The sequence below is a fragment of the Saccopteryx leptura genome, chromosome X (assembly GCF_036850995.1).
Source record: "Saccopteryx leptura isolate mSacLep1 chromosome X, mSacLep1_pri_phased_curated, whole genome shotgun sequence".
Classification (NCBI taxonomy): Eukaryota; Metazoa; Chordata; class Mammalia; order Chiroptera; family Emballonuridae; genus Saccopteryx; species Saccopteryx leptura.
In genome coordinates, this window is record NC_089516.1 from 30659123 (window position 1) to 30682930 (window position 23808).

The window sequence follows — 23808 nt, forward strand, 5'->3', positions numbered from 1 at the left end:
TTTATAAATACATTTTTGTTAATGTTAATGGGGTGACATCAATAAATCAGGGCCATATATTCAAAGAAAACATGTCCAGGTTATCTTGTGATTCAATTATGTTGCATACCCATCACCCAAAGTCAGATTGTCCTCTGTCACCCTCTATCTAGTTTTCTTTGTGCCCCTCCCCCCTTCCCCTCTCCCTCCTTCCCTCCTGCGCCTCCCCTCCCCCCCATAACCACACCACCACACTCTTGTCCATGTCTCTTAGTCTCGATTTTATGTCCCACCAATGTATGAAATCATGTAGTTCTTGTTTTTTTTCTGATTTACTTATTTCACTCCATATAATGTTATCAAGTCTTGTTTAAAATAACAAAAATAACTTGAGAATAAAATCTACCCAGTTCTCCCTTATATTCATGTATCAAGTAAGAAATGAGTTTATTAAGAAATAGTAGTATTTATACTATTTTTATACTATAATCTAGAACTCTTTCTGGTAAACTTTTAAAATAGTTATGTATCACCACTGGTAGATACTTAACTTTGAGGAATATTTTTTCTACTCTTGACAAAATTACAATGCATAAATCTTTCATTGCACACAATACAACTACCATAGAGATTTAAAGAAAATAAGAGATTGTGTAGTTGTGTTTATGTTTAAGAAACATACAATATGTACAGATTTGTTTTTATGCATAAGACACATGATTATCTTTCTTTGAATTATTGTTTGAAAATATGAAAAATGATTAAAATTTGACTTCCAAAATTAACTTTATTCAAAACAATTCCCTTTGGTAATTAAGACTTGAAAAGCATATGAGAGACAGTGATTTGACATTCTACTTACAAAGTGTATAGATTGCAAGTTATTACCTCAAACAACAAATCTAATATGTAAGTCATGGTCACTTAAACCATTGCCCAGTTTCATTAGGCAACAGTTTTATTTGGCACCATTGGCTAAAAAGGGTTAACACCGAATTTGGAAACAATGAAATATGATTTGAAGCTTGTTTTCTAACACAGATAAGTTTAGAAAATGTATTTTGTTTCTAATCTATAAACATAGTTAGGGGATTTGACTGACAAAATGTGAAGCACAGCTTCAAACTAAACAGTTTTTCTCCCATGTAAAGACCTCTTCTTTCCCCAGAGGCAATATCACTCAGGACCCTCAATCACCACCACCATCACCACCACCATCACTACCTCTTCCCTCCCTTATCAGTGAATGCAGCCATGTGACTTTTTCCTATGTAGCCCTAGGCCAGAACTTTTAATTCTATAGCAGTTTGATGCTGATGATAGAAGAAAGTGGAGGCAGTTAATACCAAGAGTTTGGTAGATGACCCAGGGCAAACATATAGTTACTTTCACGTGTACCTTTATCTCATTCTTTAGAAATTGTTCATAGCTTTTTATTATGTTTGCAAAAGGTATTTCTTGATAATCACTTTCATCGAACACAGCAACATAACATATAAAATACCACAAACTATCCAACTGGTTTTCCATATGACACTAATGATCCCAAAATGTTGCTTTATCCTACTTGGTACTTTTCTCTATTAACTCTAAAAGCTAAGTTCATGCCTGAAACTTCCCTTACTTGCTTAGTAGTCCTCCATCTTCCATGAGTTCATCCAATACTTTATTAAACTCATGAAAATTTTGAAGGTGTACACTCTCCAGAGGAAAGTTCCTTAACATTTACTGTCTACTGTATAAATTATGCATTGCTGCCTTTAATTTGAACAAAACTATCTTTTTCAAGCTCTAAAGCATGACTCTTCATACTGGAACTTAAAAAACAAATAAATCTAAGTTAATTTTCTCTATATGCATTCAGTTTTTAGAAGCTTTAATCCTACCCTCTTGCAAATATCTGCCTTTGAATACTTATGAGTTCTTAGTTAGAAAACCTAACTCAGTAAAGTTTATTCAAATTGCTGTTATTGGAGATATTTCTAGCACTGTTAATGTCCTATCTGAAGTTGAAGACCAGAACTGAACAAAAAAATCTATATAGAAAAAAAATTTTGTGAATTTCTCCTGAATGCCATGACATTTGACACCAATTTCACACGAAATTTTTCATGAAACTAATGGTTTCATTCATTAGTCGGTTTCTATAATTCATTAATTTAAAAAAATTGTTAATATTTATTGAGCTTTCACTAGGTTCCATTACCTATTTGGGGTGTTGTTGATATTATCATGACCTTGCCTTAATGATATTTATGGCATAGTTAGTTATATCTCTGCTTATAAAAGAAAATTTAGTAATTGGCTAACAATCTAAAACAGGGGTCCTCGAACTTTTGACACAGGGGGCCAGTTCACTGTCCCTCAGACAGTTGGAGGGCTGGACTATAAAAAATCTATGAACAAATCTTTATGCACACTGCACATATCTTATTTTAAAGTAAAAAAAACAAAACGAGAATACAATATTTAAAGTAAAGAACAAGTAAATTTAAATGAACAAACTGACCAGTATTTCAATGGGAACTATGGGCCTGCTTTTGGCTAATAAGATGGTCCATGTCCAGTTCCATATTTGTCACTGCTAGTCATAACAAGTGATATCACGTGCTTCCAGAGCCATGATGTGTGCGTCCCACGGCACTGGAAGTAGTACTGTACATGAGCTACGCTGCACCTTGCACCGCCGCCATATACATATGCATCCTGTGCTCCTCTCACTGACCACCAATGAAGAGGTGCCCCTTCTGGAAGTGCAGTGGGGGCCGGATAAATGGCCTCAGGAGGCCACATGCGGTCCACGGGCCGTAGTTTGGGGAACCCTGATCTAAAATACGTGTACTAAAAATGCATAGCCAAATCATGAGGAAGTGGAAAGGAAGGAGCAAGGTTGACCTAGCCTTAGTAACACAGATATCCAGTTATTATTAAAGTGCATGTCCAAAAAGTTTTTGGTACAAAGACAATCAAGAGGATCAAGTAGCCACTTCTTCTTGAGTCCATGTTCCCTATTTTCCTGTGTGGAAAAATTCCTTTTTAAACTAAAACGTTCAATTCCTTCCAAAATACAGCATAATAAATAATAATATTTTAATATCTATGTATTAAGACCCTAAATTGAAAACTTACTAGTAATGAATAAGGTTTTGTCTTAGGGTTCCTCCACACAGGCCCTGAAACAAGAATTTCACTGCAAGTAGTTTTTATACAAACTGACAATAAGAAAAATAATAGGAGGATAAGGAAGTGAGGTAGGGAAGGGAAATGATGTAATAAAGAATTAATTAATGAGAAAGTTGCTGCTGTAGTCAACTGAGGCTCAATCACATGGGGGACTCTCAGTGAGACTAATAAGTACACATCTCAGAATTGTCTTTTCCATGATAAAGAACCTGGAGTGTTTATGCACCATCTACTGTTCCTCGTTTGAGGGTTGTTCCTGTGAACATTAAATCCCCAGCACTTCTGATCTTCCATCTATGAACCGAGCTCCCTCCTGGGGACAGAGAAAACCCTCAGGCAGAGAGCACAGGAACCGTCTTCAGATAATCCCAAAGTAGGCCTATGGTATATGCGCAGCTTCCTGCAACAACTTTTTAAAAACATTTATATTTTCTTAATCAAATGAGCATCTATATACTTGTGAAAATTGTGAGCCATTATTCATCACTCTGAGAAAGTTTAGTGAACATTTGGATTTGCAGGCCACTTGCAATAACTCTGAAATTGCCCTCTGCCCTGCTGTTTACTCTCCTTACCAGGGTATACATCCCAAATATTAGCACAATTACCATATATAACTTGAGAAACAATTGTTACAAGAAAGTGGAAATATTTTTATTTAAAAATTATACTTCGCCTGACCTGTGGTGGCGCAGTGGATAAAGCGTTGACCTGGAATGCTGAGGTTGTCAGTTCAAAACCCTGGGCTTGCCCAGTCAAGGCACATATGGGAGTTGAAGCTTCCTGCTCCTCCCCCCTTCTCTCTCTCTCTCTCTCTCTCAATCTCTCTCTCTCTCCTCTAAAATGAATAAATAAAATAATTAAAAAAATTATACTTCGTACTTATTTATTTAGAGACTAACCCATTCCCTCAATCATGTTTGCCATCAATCCCTTCCTTAGAGGATGTAAAATAAGATGTGTCAACTTTACGTAGAGTAGCCTCCACCACCAAAATTTCTCCTGTTCACATCGTGCTGTAGTGGTTCTTCCATATTCCTCCTTGGATGAAATGGGTCATTTGATAAATAGTAAGCAGTCACTGGGGCTACTGCTAGCCTAGAACTGTCCACGAGAGAGTCACAGTTTCTGGCCACATGGACAGAGGTATCATCTGAACTCCTTCTAGAACACAAAGTGCAACTGAAGCTTTAGATTTTGAACCACACATGCTCGATCATAAAATAACTGAAGGAATGATGACCCCCATTGCTCTTTAGCTGATTTCTGTAAGAATTGAGCTTGAGTATATTGGTGGCAAGTAAATGCTGAAGGCAAACCAAAAAATTGTTTGTCAAAGCACCACCTAGACTCAGAAATAGCAGTGGGCAAGTGTGGGCCATATTTTACGTATTGTAAGCAATTATTTGAGACTTACTATGTGCACTTAATAGAGACAGGGATGAGTAAAGAAAATATCGTTGAGACCTCACAGGAGTATACTTCATTGGAAATAAGCATACAGAAATAGGAATAGTTATTAGTTGAATTGAACATGAAACAGTAAGTTGGAAGAAGGACTTAATAACATTCTAGATATTAGATTTAGTACTACAAGGGAAGGCAATACAAATCTCTTCTCTACCTTGACAATGAGCTATTGATGTTTCCCATTGAAGAAGAATGGAAGATCACCTTCATGTATGAAAATGTTACCTATAAATCAGACCAGTAGTATGTAAATCAAAAACAAGCCAACTGAGGGGGGGCATTATCCAGACCATCAAATGAGTGACACAGAACCTACACTCCCTCATCCCTCTGAGCCATGCTCAAAGGCTTGGCAATCCACTGAGGAAAATTTTGTTCAGTCTCAAGCTGTGGCCCTTGGTGATTTTAAAAAATTTACTTTAACTCATTCCCTAGTAGAAACTGAGCAAGGACAGAGTATTCTGTGTAGTTCGGCAGGAGAAACTTGGCCTTGCCAAGGTTTAAGACTGTGCCAAGGAAGTTAGGGGTTGGGAATAGTTACTGTGCTGCTCCAGAATGGTAACAGCTTCTGCTGTTGTACCTGCACCTCTTGTTCTCACTTTACTTAAAGCTGGGAGAGACCTCAAGAAATTACATGACCCAGTGCCCTGTTTGTACCCCATTTTATGAAAGAGGTGACTGAGTTCGCTAGGGGTATAGTTAAGAGTCAGGACCTGACTTTAATCCAGGTTCTATATCATCTTGGGCAAGTAACTTATAGCCTGTACTTCAGTAACCTCATATAAGAGGAGATAAAAACAGTACCTATCTCATAAAATTGTGAGGATTAGTAGCAATACAGGAAATCCCCTAGTCTTTTAAGGACTCATTAAATCTTTCATTTATTATCTGGTGAGGGAACTGGAACTGGTGCCCTGTTCACCTTTATTAACCATTGCTCACTGTGGCCAGGCTTCAGAACCCTGAGCTTCATGGACAGCATTGCCAGACAACTGTGCCTGAAGGCATTCGGCGTCTGTATTTGAAACTGAAGCCATTTTCTATTCTCCACAGATGCCTCAAACAGGCTGTACCTCTGCTGTCTATGCCCACTTTGGTTACCCCTTTCTGTCTATACTCTTTTCCAAAGATTAAGAACCATTCAGGGAATTACATGTTAAGTGCCTGGCATGCTGTATGAAGTGGGAGACACAAAATGATATGATATGGGACTCACTCTAATTTTTTTTAATATATATATTTTTAAATTTAATTTAACTTATTCATTTTGTGGGAGGAGAGAGAGAAGGAGAGAGAGAGAAGAGAGAGACAGAGAGAGAAGGGAGAGGAGCTGTAAGCATCAACTCCCATATGTGCCTTGACCAGGCAAGCCCAGGGCTTTGAACCGGTGACCTCAGCATAAGAGCAAAAAGAGAGGAATTCTTCAATGTACTGACAAGGACATGAGAGTTTGCTTTTCAAATATTGCCTAAACATTGAAGAAATCATTAGGACACATCAGGCTCATGTTTCTCATAAACACAAGAATGAAAAAACTTAACACATTCGTGCTAGGACCTGCTGAGTTTACTAAATCTTACTAAGAATGTATTTCTCTATCATCTATCTATATCTATCTATATCTATATCTATATATATATATAGATAGATAGATAACTTTTTTGTCATTTTTAAATTTTTAACCCCTCTTTTTTACAAATTCTAAAAAGCATAACTCAAAAAATATAACATACAAATGTTTTTTTAATGTCAGAATAAATTTAATTTTGTTGTACTTCTTTCATTTAATTACCATAAAAGCCCACCTGGACTTTATATATTTTTCTTTAACATTTGACTTAATTATTACAACATATTTCTCAGAAATTTGTATATAGTGTGCCTACAATTATTTGTAGGATTTTAAATATGTTCTTACTTCATAAAGTTTCAGAACCACTGGATTAGGGTATAGATATCTTTGGAGGATCATTATCCTGCCTATTACATGCTACTTTGTACTAGACACTAACTAAAGACCTAAATAACTTTCACCTAGGAGGTATGTTTTTCTTTGCATGTATAATACAGGGTTATGTTCCTCCTTGAAGCTTACTAGATTTCATGGTAATTGAGTCTTGAGAACTACATAAAGGTTGACTTTTTCTTGATGACAAAGTTTTGATAAAGCATTTACTGAAGTGAATTAGAACATGAGAGCTGGATTTTCCAGGCACCAATCTGTAATGACTAAGTGTCATTATCTATTTATAACTAAAATTAACCAAATTCTAGCTGCTGTCATTCCATGTTATTACATGCATGCGAACAACATTAGCAAAGTAAATAGGTAAGACTCCCTTGATGTGAGGGAATTGTGTTAAGCAATTTTGCTGCATTAAGGCTAACAAGCAACCTGAAAAATCTCATTTATAACTCTACGGAATGACATTTACAGGATTTAACCAGTACCTATGAGGCTTGAATGTGAGTTGAGTTTGGTTGCGTTGGGGTCATGACTACTGTACATGCCTCCTCATTCTGAAACAAGCCCAGGACATATTCTTCAAATGCTGGATGCAAGAAACATTGGACTCCAGCCTAACTATATTTACATCTTCTGTTCAACTTTGGCAAACCTTATGACTTCTCATATTCCATTGATCAAAACAAGTGATGACACCCAAAATCAGAGATCAGGAAAGTATTTACCATTGACCAAAACAAGTAACATTGACACCCAAAATCAAAGGTCAGGGAAGTATATTACCACCACGAATAAAGTCATGATTAGGACAGGGAAGGATGAAAGAATTGTGAGTAAATAATACAACCTACCACAAGGAAACAGAAAATACAAGAGAACTCTGGAGTGGCCAGGGAGAAGATGGATGGTCAGGTCCCAGTCTAACTACATCTTAGACCTTCAAACAAGTAGTAGGCTTGGACTGACTTATATTTGGATGACTGGAATGACTGACAGAAACATCAAAAAATATGTAAATACAGATGATAATTCAGAGTTTAAAAGCCAGTAATAGCTTTGGCCCTGGCCGGTTGGATCAGTGGTAGAGCATCTCCCTGGCATGTGGAAGTCCTGGGTTTGATTCCCGGCCAGGGCACACAGGAGAAGTGCCCATCTGCATCTCCACCCTTCCCTCTCCTTTCTCTCTGTCTCTCTCTTCCCTTCCCACAACCAAGATTCCATTGGAGCAAATGTGACCAGGTGTGAGGATGGCTCCATGGCCTCTGCCTCAGGTGCTAGAATGGCTCCAGCTGCAATGGAGCAATGCCCTAGATGGGCAGAGCAGCATCCCTTAGTGGGCATGCCAGGTAGATCCCAGTCGCATGTATGTGGGAATCTGTCTCTGCCTCCCCACTTCTCACTTTAGAAAAATACAAACAACAAAAAAAGCCAGTAACAGCTTTTGTTCATGCCACAAATGCAGTTTGAACAACTCAGATGATTTTCAAAAAAGCACTTGAAAATGTGAGTGTCGTTAGGCTTCCATCTAGTGGCCACTAAGAGACACTGTTCAAGATGGATGATTATTACAGCTGTCAGAAAAGGAGAGGGGGTTGCCTGAACAGAGGTTGCACAGTGGATAGAGCACAGGACTAGGATGCGGACGACCCAGGTTCGAAAGCCCTAGGTCGCCACCTTGACTGGAGGCTCATCTAGTTTGAGCAAGGCTTACCAGCTTGTACCCAAGGGTGCTGGCTTGAGCAAGGTGTCACTTGGTCTTGCTGTAGTCAGTGTAGCCCCCAGTCAAGGCACATATGAGAAAGCAATCAATGAGCAACTAAGGAGCTGCAACAAGAAATTGATGCTTCTCATCACTCTCCCTTTATGTCTGTCTGTCCCTCTCTCTGTCTCTGTCACAGAAAAAGAAAAAGAAAAGAATGATGGGTCTGGAGGACTAAATGAAAGAAGGTGAAGGGCATTCGACAAGTGCGAAGTGAAGTGTGAAGCGATATTTCACCATTCTGGACAATTTCCTATAATCAGAAACATTAAACACAGTCTTCTGTAACAAGCTTCTTTCATTTCAGCATAATGTTTTCAAGGTTCATCCTTGTTGTAGCATATATTGGTATTTTATTCTATTTTATTGCTGAATAATATTCTGTTGTACAACTATACAACATTTTGTTTCTCCACCTATAGTTCATGAACATCCATCTTGTTTTTAATTTTTGGTTATGAATAATGCTGGTATAAACATTTACATAGAATATTTAGAAGAGACATGTGTTTTCAATTCTCTCAGGATATAAACCTAGGAGGGAAGTTGCTGCATCATATGACAACTCTATGTTTAATATTTTGAGGGACTGTCAGATTACTTTTCAATTTTATACCATTTTATAATCCTACTAGCCAGATATGAGAGTTTCCATTTCTCCACATTCCCATCAGCACTTGCCATTTTTTTAAGAGAGAGAAAGGAAAGGAGAAAAAGAGAGAGAGAGAGAGAAACATTAGTTTGTTATTCCACTTCGTTGTGCACCCATTGATTGCTTCTCATACGTGCCCTGACTGGAGCTCAAACTGGCAACCTCAAGGTCAAACTGGTGACACTGGGATCATTGTCAGTATTTTTATTTTTGTCAAACTAGTGAGTAAAGTGGTTACTCATTATGTTTTTTTTCCTTTTTTTGTGACAGAGACAGAGAGAGAGACAGAGAGAGGCACAGACAGGAACAGACAAAAAAAGAGAGATGAGAAGCATAAATTCTTCATTGCAGCACCTTAGTTGTTCATTGATTGCTCTCTAATATGCATATGTGCCTAGATGGAGGGTGGGGGGAGGCTGCATCGGACTAAGTGACTCCTTGCTGAAGTCAGCGACCTTGGGCTCAAGCTGGTGAGACTTGCTCAAACCAGATGAGCCCGCGCTCAAGCTGGCGACCTCAAAGTTTTGAACCTGGGTCCTCTCTGTCCCAGTCCAATGCTCTATCCACTGTGCCACTGCCCGGTCAAGCTCATTATGGTTTTGATTAAATTTTCCTAGTGACTAATAATATTGAGTACATTTTAATGTTCTTATTGGCTATTTCATGTCTTCTTTGGAGATATGTCTATCCAAATCAACCGCCTTTTTATAACAAAAACAGTCAACCACCAATAATAGAAAGGAACTTACTAATCCCAATAAAGGGCATACACAAAACCCCATTACTAACATCACACTTAAAAGTAAAAAAATTGCATCTTTCCCCTGAGATGTCTGCATGCCAGGCCTCTGTTCTATCCATCGAACAAGCCAGCCAGGACATTCTTTTATTTTCTTAAGGTAGGAGGTTAGATAACACTGAGAATTTTTTAAATTTTCTGTTGCATGAGCTTTTAGAACTGTTTCTATACACTTCTGCATCACTGATTCTAAATCTGAAGACCGTTTTTTGGTGCATGCTCCACGTTTTATGCAATTTTAATTTCCTTTTCTTACAATTAATGGCATGCATTGTTTTGGGGTGTTTTTGTTTGTTTGTTTGTTTTTTACAGAGACAGAGAGTCAGAGAGAGGGATAGACAGGAACAGAGAGATGAGAAGCATCAATTATTAGTTTTTCATTGTGCATTGCGACACCTTAGTTGTCCATTGATTGCTTTCTGATATGTGCTTTGACTGCGGGCCTTCAGCTAACCAAGTAACCCCTTGCTCGAACTAGCGACCTTGGGTACAAGGTGGTGAGCTTTGCTTAAACCAGTTGAGCCTGCGCTCAAGCTGGCGACCTTGGGGTCTTGAACCTGGGTCTCCGCATCCCAGTCCGACGCTCTATCCACTGCGCAACCGCCTGGTCAGGCAGCATGCTTTGGTTTTTAAATTGGAGTTAAAGGACAACGACTCAGATTGAATGTATCCACAAGGCAATTAATGTTTTACAAACATTACTTTTACATAATTGTAGTTGTTTTTAAATGTAAAAAATTATTATCTGATAAAAACACCCTCTTATTTTGTTTAAGATTGAATCATGGCTTCTTGGAGTAGACGTAAAAGTAAGAATAGTCCTGACACCTTCTGTTATATATGTGGCTGTTACACACTTCAACATGAAAATGGTAATATTTCATCATTTGTGACACATGCATACATTGCCTATTTTCAAGTTCCTCTTGACGATCAAGACAAGAACTGGGCTCCTCATATTGTGTGTCATAATTGTGAGGAAAATGCTTTGTGACTGGAGAAAAGAAAAACACAAAGGAATGCCTTTTGGTGCTCCCATGGTTTGGTGTGAACCTAAGGACCACAGCAGTGACTGTTATTTCTGTCTGATCCATACAAAAAGCATCAGCAAATAAAAAGGGAATATGATGGCATATCCTATTATTCCTTCAGCAATACGACGTATCCCACACTCGGAGACACTCCCGGTTCCAATTTTCAATGGTTTTATTTCTTCTAAGGACAAAGAAAGTAAACATGGTGATCAAGTATATTTTGATAAGATGCATGAGGAAATGGTTGTAGAATCTGAAGGGTCTTTTGATGCCAAGCAGTCATTAACCCCACAGCAGTTTAGCCAACCTGAATTGAATGGCTTAGTAAGACATTTGGGCCTATCAAAGAAAGCAGCTTAATTTTTAGCCTCCAGGCTTCTAGAAAAGAATGTACTTCACCGGTCAGCTAACATATCCCATTTCAGAAAGGGTGAACAAAGTTTTGTTGACTTTTTTTCCAAAGACAAAGTCTTTGTTTACTGTCAGGATATCAGTAGTCTTCTCAGCCAGCTAAGTGTTACCACTTACAGGCCAACAGAATGGTGGCTATTTCTTGACAGCTCTAAATGGAGTCTGCAATGTGTTCTCCTACACAACGGTAATGCTTATGTAATGGTTCCAATTGGTTATTCAACTCATCTGCGAGAAGATTATAATGACATAAAAATTGCTGGGTCATAAGGTAGTTCCATTTTCAGTTTTTTGAGGAACCACCTTATGACCCAGCAATCCCTCTACTGGGTATATACCCCCAAAACTCAGAAACATTGATACATAAAGACACATGTAGCCCCATGTTCATTGCAGCATTGTTCACAGTGGCCAAGACATGGAAACAACCAAAAAGCCCTTCAATAGAAGACTAGATGAAGAAGATGTGGCACATATACACTATGGAATACTACTCAACCATAAGAAATGATGACATTGGATCATTTACAACAAAATGGTGGGATCTCGATAACATTATATGGAGTGAAATAAGTAAATCAGAAAAAAACAAAAACTATATGATTCCATACATTGGTGGGACATAAAAACGAGACGAAGAGACATGGACAAGAGTGTGGTGGTTACAGGGGGGTGGGGAGGGAAGGACGGAAAGGGGAAGGGGGAGGTGGAGGGGCACAAAGAAAACTAGAGAGAAGGTGACAGAGGAGGACACTCTGACTTTGGGTGATGGGTATGTAACATAATCGAATGACAAGATAACCTAGACATGTTTTCTTTGAATATATGCACCCTGATTTATTGATGTCACCCCATTAATATTAATAAAAAATTTATTTATAAAAAAAAACAATTGTCCACAACTTTCTGAAATATGAGGAGCATAACTGGATCATTTGTGTGGTTTTTAAAATGGTAAATTTCCTGCTAGGACAACAGAGAGTTTTCATGAATTATCCTTGCTTTCTGTGTTTGTGGGACAGCCAAGTTCAGGAGAAACACTGGACACAGAAGGAGTGAATGAAACATGAAGCTCTGGAAGTAGGGATGCAAAATATTGTGAATGAACCTGTAGATAATCGAGACAGGATCATTTTCCCCCCATTTCACATCAAACTTGGCTTAATGAAGCAGTTTGTTCAGGCTATGAATAGAGAAAGTAAATGCTTTCAACATATCATTTCTCCTTTTTCTGCCTTGTCTTTTGAGAAGATAAAAGCAGGTGTATTTGACGGACCTCAAATTTGAACCCTCATATGAGACGAAGAATTTGCCAGGAAGATGAATAAGGAGGAGAAAGCAGCATGGCAGTCTTTTGTGACAGTCACAAAGAACGTCTTTGGCAACAAAAAAGCAGAAAACTATGAACTTCTGGTTCAAAGGATGCTGTTGGCTTTCCGTGACATGGATGTAACATGAGCATTAAGATTCACTTCCTGAAGTCACCTTGATAAATTTCCCAAAAATCTTGGAGCTGTTAGTGATGAGCAGACTACTGCTAGAGCATTAAATGAGATTGTCCTCAAGAAGTACAAAAACGCAAGAGCTACAAATGCAAATTTTTTCCTGAATAGAATTTTAAAAAATTTTGCGCAAATTTTAAGAATAAAATAAGTGTTTTAATATGTTCTATTTCGAAATTGTAGACAAATTCTGATGCAATCATATATTTTAGTGTATTATTGTATTTACTGCATGATATAAATTATTATATTTTCAGAAAGATGATGCTCAAGAAGACATTCTACTTCATTATGTTAAACTAAATGTTGAAAATTTTACAATAAGATGAAAAATTAAATCTTGAATTGCAAGAAAACTGTAGCTTACAGAGAAAAACTACTGTCAGATTTGAGATCAGCACACTCGAATTAGGTAAGAACAAGTGTTTTTGTAGATGCAACAATAATTTTGTTCCCCAGTGTAATTTTTTTTGTCTTTTCTTCTTTCCTAATATAGGGATTTCTGTTCTATAACTTTGCATTTAAGTACGGTTTACCTTCATCTCACCAATGTGAATATATTGTGTTTTGCTGATATTCAGTTCCAATAAATACCCCCTTGATCTCTTCTTTGACCCATAGATTGTTTAGAAGTGTACTATATTATTTGTTTCCAAATATTTGGAGATTTTTCATGTATCTTTCTCTTAATGAGTTCTATTTTAATTCCATTGTTCTCATAGAACATAGCTCATGATTTGAATTTGTTTAAACTTATTAATGCTTATTGTATGGTCCAGTATATGGTTTTTCTTGGTAAAAGTTCCATGTGCACTCAAAAATAATATGCTTCTAAACAATATGTTTTTAAACATTCCTTTCTTATGGCTTTGTACTTTTTCTTAACAGGAATTATTATTTCTTTTTCTTCCTCTTTCTTTTCCTGATTATAACAAGTACAATTTCATTGGTTGCCTACAGAGTGTAGAACTATGAGTTTTTTGAGTCATGTGAATGTATTAACTATTTAAAAAATAATTACTTGCATTTTTTAAAAAGTAAACAATGATAATGGAATCATGCTGGCAGACTAGAAACAAAAACAATTACCTATACATACACACACTGGAAAGGATATAGTTAGCAAATCAGAGATTGTGAGGAAATCTTAGAAGATAGAAACAGGAGATATTATACTTTCAAACTGATAAATAGGTGATTTAAGATATCTGCTGTAGAAGGGCAAGTGCATTCAAAACACTTCAAGAACAAAGTCAATGAAATCAAAGGACTATAGAGGGTCTTTGGTGGACTGTGATATTAAAGACCTACTTTCTGAACAACAGATCTGTTTGCTGCTGCCCTGCTCTGATCCTGCCCCAATCTTACATTAGACAAACTCCATGACACATACACCTAAAGGAGATCACTGAATAATTGACACACTCCACCCTCCCATTCAGAGGACAAGCCTGTTGGTGAAATGGACATCACAACTATAGATCAGATCCATGTTAATTATGTAAGTTAATTACTCTCACATATGTGCCTTTTACTCCAAAATAGGAATACACAAATGTTTGCCAGTATTTGAAGAAAGTGAAAGAGATAGTGAGGAACAAACATAATTATATATATATATATATATATATATATATATATATATATATATATATATATATGTGTGTGTGTGTGTGTGTGTGTGTGTGTGTGTAAAAAAAAACCCCACATTACAATTATTTTTTTACATATATATATATATGTAAAAAAAAACCCACATTACACACAGACAAACAAAGACACAATAAACATAAGAGAACTTTACAAAAAATACAAATTCTTATTTACAGAATATTAAGGAAGACAATAGGAACACGGTGCTATTAAAGGGAGTAACCAGAAAACAACAGAAACTACTTGAAAATAGAAACATTGCCAAATTAAAAACTCAGTAGTTGTCAGGTGCTCAGTGCAAAGTTGTTGGCCTCACAAGGCTCTGATGGCACCTAAAACACAGTGTTATCGCTTCTCTCCCTCCTCCCCCTCCTCCTCCCCCCCTATTTATCCCCCGTCCTCTCCCCTTCTCCCCCCCTCCCTCCTTCTTCCCGTTCATCCCCCCTCCACTCTCCTTACTCCTTCTCCCCCCTCCACTCCCCCTCCTCTCCCCGTTGTCCCCTCCCCTGCACCCCCTCCTCCTCCCCTTGTCCACCCGCAGGTTAACTGACTCCGACCATTTCCTTGACCTAGTAACAGTTCATTTCTGGTGCCAGCGCCCAGTTTCGCCAGCCTCAGAACACACCAGGAGAGGTCCTCCTCTTTGATTACAGAGTTTCCGTTTCACCCCGGAACCGGAACTCTACAGCGTTGTCTTCCTCTTCGATTCTGGGGGCACAAGGAGGTCCCACCGCCATTGCTGCTGACTCAGCCTCTGACAGTCCTGGCCACCTACTCCAGGGACCTTCCCACGCCGGTAACCTACGCATTCGTCCTGCCGCTGCCTGTCTTGCAGCCCCCACTGCGCCACCTTATCCTCAGTGCTGTCCACCCACGCCGGCACCTCCAAACATGGCGACCTCACTGCCCTCACTAGTGAGCCAGACCTACCACCCCGACTGTGAGGCCGCCATTACTGACCAGATCCAGCTGGAGCTCTACGCCTCATACGTCTACAGATCCATGGCTTATTATTTTGATAAGATGGTCTCAAAGCACTTCGCCCAATTCTTCCAGAGCAGTCAGGCAAGGAGAGGACAACTGCTGACAGGCTGATCCAGCTGGTGAACCAGCGCGGTAGCAACACCCCCTTGTACGACTTCCGTAGCGGTGACAGCAGCTCCTGGGAGAACAGCCTGAAGGTCCTGGAAAGCGCCTTGTGTCTGTCGATGAAGGTGAAGCAGAGCCTGCTCAATCTGCACCAGCTGGCCACCGAGAAGAAGGACACCCTTCTGTGTGACTTCCTGGAGAGGTACTGTCTGCACGAACAGCTGAATTTCAACAAAGAGTTGGAGGACCACATCACCAACCTGCGCAAGATGGGAGCCCCAGAATCCGGCCCGGCAGAACACCTTTTTGGCAAGCTCACCCTGGATGACAGCAAGGACTGAGTCTGGACTGCCTTCCCGATAGTCATGGAGAGACATCCCCTTGTCTCCATGCGAGCATGCATGTTGCACCATTACCCTTGCAAAACGTTCACTTAAGTTTTTTTTGTTCAAGTTTTACCATTTATTCTAATAAAGTTGTTGGTTCGTAAATAAATAAAGGTCTTTCACTGATTTAAGTTTTAAAACAAGTTTCCTGGAGTCTTTCCACTATCCATACCCCAACAGCACGCAGCTCGGGCATCCCATAGATGGAGGGAGGGGCTATTGTGTTTAAATAGTGGGAGGGAGGAGGTATTGCAGGGGACCCTGGATGGAGGAGGAGGTATTTTGGGGGACTCTGGATGGAGGAGGAGGTATTGTGGGGGACTCTGGAAGGTGGAGGAGTTATCATGGGGACCGTGGATGTAGGGAAGAGTTACTGTGTGGGACCCTGGTTGGAGGAAGGAGGTATTCTGCAGGACCCTAGATGGAGGGAGAAAGTATTCCCTTTGAGCACAGAAAACACAAAATAGATCTCTTCTTATAAACAATGGTATGTGGAGGTAGGGGTGAGGTGGATGGTGTGTGGCCTTGGTGAATGTGGGCGCACATTCATGCTAAAAGTATAAAACGTGGCCTTAATATGTGTGTTTGCTTCTGGAGAAAGAGTGAAGAATGGGATTGGGCAGTGATTAAAATAAAGGGTTCTTACATTTTATCTGAAATTTCTTTGTTTACTAAAAGATTTAAATGTTATTGTTTGTTAACATTATCTGGGTAGCAAGATGGAGACCCCCCCCAAAGACATCTTGGCATAGTACCTCTGACAACCTCATCCTCAGTAACAGTGATCACCATAGCTGAGACTTAGGCTACCTCCCATTCCCACAAACTTGGGAATTACTTCCCATGGTCACCATGCTGGACATGTGTGTTGCCCTTAGGAAACATCCAAGTATAGTTTTTTTTTGCTTCAGTTTTACTCTTTCTTCCTTTGAGGTACCATGGTATCCTAAATCCCAAATTATCTCACTAGAAGGATTGAAAATTATGAGGTCAAAGCTGAAGGTCAAAGTTCTGATATTGACTATTAGGTAGAATATATTCCCCTGAATGTTGCCAGTGATTTGGTGCTTTGAAGAATGTAAGGTTGGGGAACAGCTAAAGCAGGGAGACCAGTTCACGGATCTTGTAGCTAGTCCTCATAAAATACAGTGCTGGCTTGGACTGTGGTGATGACTGAGAAAATACAGAGATACAGACAAATTCCAGATGTATTGGATGAGCCAAAAAGAACTGCTTACGGACAACAGGTGAAGAACAAGAAAAGAGAAAAATAATTTAGGTTTTAAAATTTAGAGTTGAATACCAAAATTGATGGTAGTAATATTTATTAATTTGGGGTCTTTGGGCTTGGGGCATAGAAGTGTGGGAATAGCACAGTATGTAAAATCTGAGATGCCTATGAGACATGCCAATGGAAATGTCATTTAAGTAGCCAGTAAAATGAATCTGGAGCTCAGATGGGGTGTCTGGTTTGGTAATGCCCACATGGGAGACATTAGCTATATTAATATATGGTGTTGAGGTTATAGAACTGGATAATTTCACCAGAAAGAGAGTGTAGAGAGAGTACAGACCAAACAGCCTCAATCCCAGAGGATGGTTTAAGGTGTTAGAATAGCCAGGCGGCTGTTGGCCCCACCTGAACCATGACATCATTCTATACTGTATTACCTCAGACTTTCCCAAAATCAGCCCATTCCTAACCTCAGTATGGCTTCTGTTTTCTCCTTGCATAATGAGTGGAGATGAGCTAGCTTATTACCCGGTCTTCATGGGTATGGGTAGAAAGAAATGATTTCTCGGGTTTTTCTTTTTAAAAGACTCTTAAAGAAATTATAGGTCTGTTTTATTTTTCTATTCCCTTTTAAAAACTTAGCCTCTCTGTCAGCCCACTGTTTTTGACCATATTAAATCTGTACCCATGTAAACCCTAAGGCCTGAGAAAAATAATCAAAACATGTTTGTTCTGTGCCTGGTGTGAATACAAAGATAAAAGTTAAAAATTTCAGATTTACATACCTTATCAATGATATTTGGCTATGGGAATATACTCTAAAAATATGCTGAGTTAGGATGACAACAAGAGACAGCAAGGCGCCCTAGGGTGAGAGCCCTGAGCTGACTAGAGTCCATGAGCCTCACTGACCTCTTACTGGAAACAGTAAGTGCTGGAAACAGCAAAACAGCAGGATAAAATTGAGCAACAAAGAAAATGTTTAGGCTCTCAGAACAGAGATTTGAAATCAGCATGTTCCTTGCCCTTGACTTCACTCCCTGAGAAGTTCTTCTGTCTGCTTCCTTGAGTTATTTGTACTGGCTAATAAATATCTGAATAAGGCTGGGGACGGGGCTTCAGTCCTTCAGTCTGATGACTGGGGCTATTGCCTCTCCTTAGCCCGTTGTAGCATTTCATCTGGTCTCTGAGTAGTTCCTTGTTGAAACAACAAGTGATTCCTCGTATGTGGAACAGGAACCAAAAGGTTTGCTACACAGAGTAGTTTATTGTCATGACAGTTGGCTACCTTGAGTCTCTTTAAAATTGGCAGAGGTAACCAACTTCCACCTCCCAGAACCAAAGTGGATTACAAACTAATTTTAAGAACCATCATCTGGAAAAAACCAACTTTGGATTAAACTAAGAGGACTATTCAACCAAGGAACACTGAAGAAGCCACACTGAGACTGGTAGGAAAAGCGGAAATGCGGAGAGGGCTGCCCAGCTCCCCGGAGCAGAGCAAATGGCAGCCGGAAGAGACTCATGAGGTGGAAAGTGAGTTTAGCAGAGAGGGGAGGGTCCTGAGTCCCAGGAACAAAGCCCCAGCCTGCAGCTCCAGAGCTGAGAAGAGGCATATGGACAGTATTTAGCTGGAAACAAGACAGGATACTGTTTGTGAGAAAGAGACTGATTTCTCAGACCCAGGATTTTTCTTCAAGGAACCGCACAGAAAAATTCTTTCACAAACACTCACCCAGGGCTCCAGGGGATGGGGAGAGAGGAGAGGCCCAGAGTAGCAGGAAGGGAGTGTACTCTAGGAGTCACAGGGAGAAAGATTTTGAGAGACAGCCACCCTAATCTCTGCCATGAGTCACTCCCCAAATCTAAAGTGAATATTTCCCCTGGAAACAGCAATACCAGCAAAGGGAAGCAGGACACCAGCCAAACAAGCTCTCCAGCGGTACTCAGAGCAGAGTCGTTTAGAAGGAGGGAGTTTTCAGAACTACAGTAGTGAGTGTTAAGGTCTGATCTGCAGCACCCCCACCCACACAGCTGAGGGCTTGCCTGAGGATGCGCAGCGGCGAGATGCGGAAGCATGGATTTGTCGGCAGGGTGGAAACTGGCTGGCCACCACTGAGGCCCAGGTATGAGCTCAGTCTTGCCCAGCTGGGGAGGAGGGGACATGCGAACGTGGTCAAGCCCAGCTGCGGGCCGCCTACAATCCAGCCTGTGGGGGAAGGGACGGAGACCTACCCTTGAGCAAGGGCACAGGAGCAAAACCAGACCCCACACATGGAACCAAGGCCTGTGGCCTGACTTGGGAGCCGGCTCCTCCTGTAGGAGTGGAGCTAAAAGCCCAGAACAAGCAGAGTCCCACTACTGAGCATGGGCATGCAGTACCACCCAGCCTGTGGAGCCAAGGGTTGCAACTGTCCCACCAGCAGGCTCCTCCAGCAGGGGTGGGGCAAAAGCCTGGAATCAAGCCCTCATGGCTGAGCATAACACCATCCGTGGGGGCAGGGCAAAGGCCAAGGCCACCGAGGCTTGTACACCAGAGCATGTGATCACAGCCACTCCCGTGAAGGAGAGGCAGAAACCACAGCAACAGACCCAGTGGGCAGGTAGCGGCAATGCCCATACTCAAACGCTCTAAGCAGCAACATCAGAGGGGGTGGCAGGCCTGCAGACAGACCACACCTATGGAACACAGAGGCCACACCCAGTGGACTTCAGTGGCCAAAACCTTCTTTAAAACAGTCAAAATGAGAAAGCAGAGAAACGCAACACAAATGAATCAAGAGAAATCCCAAGAAAAGGACCTGAATGAGTCAGATATAACCAAATTACCAGATGCAGAGTTTAAAATAACAATTATTAGGATGTTCAAAGATATTAGAACAACAATAGATGGTCATTACGAAGACCTGAATAAAGAGATAGCAAATATTAAAAAGGACACTGAAATAATAAAAAAGAATCAGCCAGAAATGACAAATACAATATCAGAAATGAAGAACACAATGGAAGGAATTAAAAGCAAGATGGATGAAGCTGAGAATCAAATCAGCGAGTTAGAGGACATGATAAATAAAGGCGCAGAAAAGAAGAAAAAAAGAGACTCAAAAAGTCTGAAGAAACTCTAAGAGAGCTCTGTGACAACATGAAGAGAAATAACATCTGCATCATAGGGGTTCCTGAAGAAGAAGAGAAAGAACAAGGGATAGAGATTTTGTTAAAGCATATCATAGCTGAAAACTTCCCTCAATTAAAGCAAGAAAACATCTCAAAAGTTCAAGAAGCACAGAGAGCCCCATTAAAGAGAAACCCAAAGGTATCTACACCAAGACACGTCATAATTAAAATACCAAAATTAAGTAATAAAGAGAATATTAAAAACTGCTAGAGAAAAAAAGACTATCATCTATAAAGGAGCCCCCATAAAGATGACTTCCAACTTCTCAACAGATACACTTGAGGCCAGAAGGGAATGGCAAGAAATATTCAAAGTAATGCAGAACAAGAGCCTACAACCAAGACTACTTTATCCAGCAAGGCTATCATTTAAAATTGAAGGAGAGGCCCTGGCCGGTTGGCTCAGCGGTAGAGCGTCGGTCTGGCGTGCGGGTGACCTGGGTTCGATTCCAGGCCAGGGCACATAGGAGAAGCGCCCATTTGCTTCTCCACCCCCACCCCCCTCCTTCCTCTCTATCTCTCTCTTCCCCTCCCGCAGCAAAGGCTCCATTGGAGCAAGGATGGCCCGGGCACTGGGGATGGCTCCTTGGCCTCTGCCCCGGGTGCTAGAGTGGCTCTGGTCACAGCAGAATGATGCCCCAGAGGGGCAGAGCATCGCCCCCTGGTGGGCAGAGCATCGCCCCTGGTGGGCGTGCTGGGTGGATCCCAGTCGGGCGCATGCAGGAGTCTGTCTGACTGTCTCTCCCCATTTCCGGCTTCAGAAAAATACAAAAAAGAAAAATTGAAGGAGAAATAAAAGGCTTTCCAGACAGAAAAAGAACTCAAGAAATTCACTACAACCAAACCAAGGCTGTAAGAAATGCTAAGGGGCCTGTTGTAAACAGATCAAAGGAGAAAAAGAATATAGCAAAAGAGGAATACAGTTTTAAAGAATAAAATGGCAATAAACAATTACATATCAATAATAACCTTAAATGTAAATGGTTTAAATGATCCGATCAAAAAACATGGGTAGGATGAGAAAACAGGACCCATACATATGCTGTGTTCAAGAGACACATGTTAAAAACAAAAGATGGCCCTGGCTGGTTGGCTCACTGGTAGAGCGTCGGCCTGGCGTGCAGAAGTCCCGGGTTCGATTTCTGGCCAGGCCACACAGGAGAAGCGCCCGTCCGCTTCTCCATCCCTCCCCCTCTCCTTCCTCTCTGTCTCTCTCTTCCCTTCCCACAGCCAAGGCTCCATTGGAGCAAAAATGGCCCGGGCGCTGGGGATGGCTCCTTGGCCTCTGCCCCAGGCGCTAGAGTGGCTCTGGTCGCAGCAGAGTGACGCCCCGGAGGGGCAGAGCATCGCCCCCTGGTGAGCAGAGCGTCGCCCCCTGCTGGGCGTGCCAGGTAGATCCTGGTCGGGCGCATGCGGGAGTCTGTCTGACTGTATCTCCCCGTTTCCAGCTTCAGAAAAATACAAAAAAAATTAAAAAAAAAAAAGATGAACATAGACTGAAGATAAAAGGATGAAAAAAAATATTTCACGCAAATGGAAATGAAAAAAAACCTGGCGTAGCAATACTTATATCAGACAAAATGGACTTTAAAATAAAGGCTATAGTAAGAGATAAAAAAGGTCACTACATAATGATAAAGGGAGCAATTCAACAGGAAGATATAACCGTTATAAATATCTATGCACCTAATATAGGAGCACCTAAATATATAAAGCAGACTTTGATGGATTTAAAGGGCGAGATCAACAGCAATACCCTAATAGTAGGGGATTTCAATACCCCACTAACCTCACTAGATAGATCCTCAAGAAAGAAAATTAACAAAGAAACAGCAGAATTAAAGGACATACTAAATCAACTGGATTTAATAGATATCTTCAGAACCTTTCACCCTAAAGTAGCAGAATATACATTCTTTTCAAGTGCTCATGGTAAATTCTCTAGGATAGACCACAAGTTAGGGCACAAAAGTGGTCTCAACAAATTTAAGAGGATTGAAATCATATCGAGCACTTTCTCTGATCACAGTGGCATGAACCTTGAAATCAACCATAACAGAAAAACTGAAAAATACTCAAACACTTGGAAACTAAATAGCATGTTATTAAATAATGAATGGGTTAACATAGAGAACAAAGAAGAAATTAAAATATTCCTAGAAACAAATGATAACGAGTATACATCAAATCAAAATTTATGGAAAACAGCAAAAGCAGTCCTTTGAGGGAAGTTCATAGCATTACAGGCATACCTCAAGAAGCTAGAAAAAGCTAAAATAAACAACTTGACCCTGCATCTAAAAGAACTTGAAAAAGAACAGCAAGTAAAGCCCAGAGCTAGTAGAAGGAAAGAAATAATAAAGATCAGAGCAGAAATAAATGACATAGAGGCTAAAGAAACAATACAGAGGATCAATGAAACCAGGATCTGGTTCTTTGAAAAGGTAAACAAGATCGATGAACCTTTAACCAGACTCACCAAGAAAAAAAGAGAGAGGACTCAAATAAATAAAAGTAGAAATGAGAGAGGAGAAATAACAACTGACACAACAGAAATACAAAATATTGTAAGAAAATACTATGAAGAACTGTACGCCAAAAAACTAGACAACCTAGATGAAATGGACAAATTCCTTGAAACATATAATCTTCCAAAAATTAATCTGGAAGAATCAGAAAACCTAAACAGACCAATCACAACAAATGAGATTGAAACAGTTATCAAAAAACTCCCAAAAAATAAAAGTCCTGGGCCTGTTGGCTTCACAAGTGAATTCTACCAAATACTCAAAGAAGAACTAATTCCTATCCTTCTCAAGCTATTTCAAAAAATTCAAGAGAAAGGAAGACTTCCAAGCTCCTTTTATGAAGTGAGTGTAATTCTGATTCCAAAACCAGGCAAAGACAACACAAAGAAAGAAAATTATAGGCCAATATCCCTGATGAATTTAGATGCTAAAACCTCAACAAAATATTAGCAAACCGAATCCAGCAATATATGGAAAAAATCATACACCATGATCAAGTGGGATTTATTCTGGGGAGGCAAGGATGGTACAATATTCACAAATCAATCAATGTGGTTCATCACATAAACAAAAGGAAGGAGAAAAACCACATGATAATTTCAATAGATGCAGAAAAAGCATTTGATAAAATCCAGCTCCCATTAATGATCAAAACTCTCAGCAAAGTGGAAATACAGGGAACATACCTCAACATGATAAAGACCATCTATGACAAACCCACAGCCAACATCATACTCAATGGGCAAAAATTAAAAGCAATCCCCTTAAGATCAGGAACAAGGCAGGGGTGCCACCTTTCACCCCTCTTTTCAACATAGTTCTGGAAGTCCTAGCCACAGCAATCAGACAAGAAGAAGAAATAAAAGGCATCCAAATTGGAAAAGAAGCAGTAAAACTATTATTATTTGCGGATGATATGATATTGTATATAGAAAACCCTAAAGTTTCAGTCAAAAAACTACTAGACCTGATAAATGAATTCAGCAAGG

The 23808-nt window shown here is 40.0% G+C and overlaps 1 pseudogene; it reads left to right on the plus strand.

Moving 5' to 3' along the window:
- The first annotated feature begins 15299 nt into the window (after window positions 1–15299).
- LOC136386092 (ferritin heavy chain pseudogene) lies at window positions 15300–15838 on the plus strand (annotated as a pseudogene).
- Window positions 15839–23808: the final 7970 nt, after the last annotated feature.